We start from the raw sequence: 3,468 nt of genomic DNA, 5'->3' as shown, positions 1-3,468 counted from the left end.
ATTAATTAATTGTTAAGGGCTCCGTTCATGCAAACGTTTGGCTCTGCAGTTCCTGCATGATTCATGGTTTGTGATCCCTGGTTCCCAGAGAATTCAGTCTGGTCCTTCATTTCAACCCTTCCCCTGTTCCCCACTTCACCCTTCCCTGCCCACATCCAGTTGCAGAGAGGCTGAGCCACATTCCTAATAGAATAACAGTGCTTTATGGCAAACAGCCCACCCGTGCATCATGTAGCCCCTCTGAGCACATAGAGGGAACACGGGCAATGCTTTGCAGAAGCCTATCAGATAGCCTCTCGGCTGGTGCCAGTAATTGACTGATAGGGGAATCCTTGAAAAACAAACAAGATACACACGGAAGCATACGCAATCATCTCATGTGTATCTGGATTTTCACAGATTAGATTTTAAGCCTGTGGTGTAAAACAGTGGCTGCTAGTTGTAGAAAGCAGATTTTATATCAACCTGTATGAAGTTTCCTCTGGCAGCCTGGAAGGCATGGCACATCCAGGTGGATTTGAGGCTCCAGATAAGAAACAGTACAGTGCTTTGCTACAGTTGCCACTTAGAGCAAGATAGTCTTCCATTCTACTGTCTTCCATTCTACTGTCTTCCATTGCATATAGGATCAGTATATTTACACATTTACACTACTAAATTTGTAGTGCACATAGATGAAAATTTGTAACTCTTAGGTAACTTCTTGGGATGTTTCTTAAGATGTTTCTTAAGTAGAGGGTGCCAAGAAATTGCAGCAACACTCTGGAGTTAAAACACTTTTTACTCACTAATATTTTTATTCTTAATAACTCTCAAAGCTTCCTTTGAATACAATGGCTAGACACTTTTAATGTTCTGCTAAGTAACTAAGTACCTACCAGTGAATATATAAAGTAGTCACTGAAGAAACAAAATGTAAAACCATAAACAAGCCTTGAACAAACAAGAAATAATCAATGCATGATGATAAAAGGAACCAAAACATCTCTGGCATCTCAGCCAGAAAATTTCTACAGATGTGTTCTGATGTATGATAAGAAGAAATAACATTTTGTAATCACAGACCCTCAGTAAAGTCTCTGCCTTCCATTCTTGTTAAGCCACTTGGAGGGACAGACAGTTTTTCCTCCCCCTAGTGAATTGGTTTGGGTGTTTTGTTTTTTTTGTTCTCTTCTCCCCATTCCCCTTTTTTCTTCCCTTCCTTCTTTTTTTTTCTTTTTTTTTTTTCCTTTTTTTTTTTTTTTTTCCCCCAGTTTCTTTTATTGTGGGTGGAATCATAATCTGATTCAGTTTTGAGAATGAAGTGATGGAGGAAAAACTGCTATTTCATGCTTCTTTCAGGTACTTAGATTCAGGCTTCTTCCAAAAGTAGCTGTATAATGGAATTGCAACCCAAGTTAGATACTGCTGATTGGGTAGACTTGTTGGTTTATCTATTTCTTATTTCTGTCTGAAACAGACAAAGAGTCCTGTAAAAATATTGATTAAAAATATTTCAGAGATGAAAAATTTCTTCTCATCGTTTCTTCAGATATTCTTTCAGGCTTAGTTTGCAATTTATATCTGGTTGGCAAATTTCTATATCTTTTACATCCATGGATGACAGCAAGCTGCCAATAAGTCAAGTAGTCTGCTGTAGGGTTCCAGGAGTAAATAACTTCAGAAGGCATTATTTTAATTCAACTAGTCACTTCTCAACTAAGTGGAAGGTTGCTAGATGAAGATTCACTGCAGTGATCTTTTAAGGAAAAAAAAAAATCATCAGAAAAAATGAAAGCTTTCTTGTTTCATTGGTGAGACATAAACAGAACTGGCTATGGGTGCTCTACCTCTTCCACCATATCAACATTTTGCTTATGGCAAGACACACAGGAAGTCACTTTAAAATAAAAAAAATACCTGTCTACTTGCTGCAAAGATCATTTGTCAAGAGAAGAATGCTGTGGAGGGAAACTCTGACCTCTAAACCTGCAACAACAACAAAAGCCAGTGTTTTAAAAAGTTATTTTGAAGCCTAAATAAACCTTGACAGACTCCCCTTAAACTTCTTTTCCAGTGATTAATTTTCAACTAGGGAAATATTGACTCTGGGAGAAAATGAAAATATTTCCATCTTTCTCTCTAACACTGCATTATAAGATCATCTGACCTGCTAGATAGAGTGGAAAATCACTATCAGTCTTGATGTTATTAGATGGATCAGGTTTCACATCTCTTTCCCTCTGTTTTTCTTTGCTTCCCCTGTATCAGCACATGATCCTTCCCCACTCCCTTCCCTTCAGCCTGGCTGGAGGAGGCAGAGCCCTCCATGCTCACAGCGCCTCAGTGACTGCCCTTTCTGTGGGATTATTGTGAGCATGCAACAGCATGGGAGCTCATGGAAGGCCATGAGGAAAAAATCTGCAGCGCTCAAGACATTAAATGGATATGGTTATGATTACTTTTGTGCTGCCTTTATGTCCTCTCCCTGAGGTCCATTTCAAAATTGTGGCCATTTGTCTTGTCAACCACACACTCTTGCCATTTCCTTACAGATCTTCTCTCGTGGGTTTTCTGAGAAGCTACAAACGCTGTAGGAATCTTTCAGTGGTTTTCTGATCACATAATACCTGTGAAAGATTTAATGGGAGGCTAAATAAATAGCCTAACATAATCATTTATTTTACATACTGCTCAGTCTTCTTCATGAGGGAACCCATCTGAATTTCCTAGAATGAATACAGCCATCACTGAAAGCATGTGTAAATGTGTATTTATTTGTGCGCATATCCTATTTCTTGTTTGACCTCACAGACAGTAAGAAAAAAACCCCATCTTCTCTAGTAAATGAATGTTCAATCCATGCAGTTTCCAAAAGAATTAGCCAACTGAAATAAGAAGAGGAATTAAAAAAAAATATCTAGCTCAGCTCTCTGTGTCAAAAAAGATACAGAGATAACATCAATCAGCCCCACAGAATCCACTGCAAATTGTCCTTGGAAGGACACAGAACATAAGTTGCTCGTAGTTCATTGCTGTAGTAACACTGGCTGTAAACTACCGTACATCACTGCCCTGGGGTTTACCTCACTATGTTCCTTCCCATGGAAAGGGCAGAATTGTTTGGTTTTGCCTGAATTAGAAGAAAAGCTGAGAAAAGTTAAGGTTTCTTGTATAAGCAAAAGGTGCTAGTGGTCACTAGGTATGTCCCAAATGCATAATACAATCATTCTTTCACAGCACATACAATTAACATCCAATTGAATTCATATGAAGATACATACATAGGAAAATAAGTACTCTTAATACTCTTCTATTACAGAATCTTCTCACTGATTGAAGGGCTGACTTCCTTTCACGCCTGTCAGCTGAAACAAGACTTCCCAACGCTCACTTTCTTACCAGATTAAGTTCTTTAAGGTAGGACACCATTTACCAAATCTTTCCTTTGAAGAATTTTTTAATTGACTCCGCTGTAAAAATCTGTTC

The 3,468-nt window shown here is 38.4% G+C and overlaps 1 long non-coding RNA gene across 1 annotated transcript; it reads right to left on the bottom strand.

Annotated features, from left to right (window-relative positions):
• Positions 1-616: 616 nt before the first annotated feature.
• On the bottom strand, positions 617-2,702 carry LOC128082075 (uncharacterized). Its single transcript, XR_008207540.1, has 3 exons — positions 2,442-2,702; positions 1,900-1,968; positions 617-1,738 (listed from the first exon to the last, which is right to left on the bottom strand). It is a non-coding gene; the product is annotated as an uncharacterized LOC128082075 (long non-coding RNA).
• Positions 2,703-3,468: the final 766 nt, after the last annotated feature.

The sequence above is a fragment of the Tympanuchus pallidicinctus genome, unplaced genomic scaffold (assembly GCF_026119805.1).
Source record: "Tympanuchus pallidicinctus isolate F22 unplaced genomic scaffold, pur_lepc_1.0 scaffold1, whole genome shotgun sequence".
Taxonomy (NCBI): domain Eukaryota; kingdom Metazoa; phylum Chordata; class Aves; order Galliformes; family Phasianidae; genus Tympanuchus; species Tympanuchus pallidicinctus.
The sequence above is the reverse complement of the archived record's forward strand: the minus strand, read 5'-3'. Positions and strand labels throughout refer to the sequence as shown.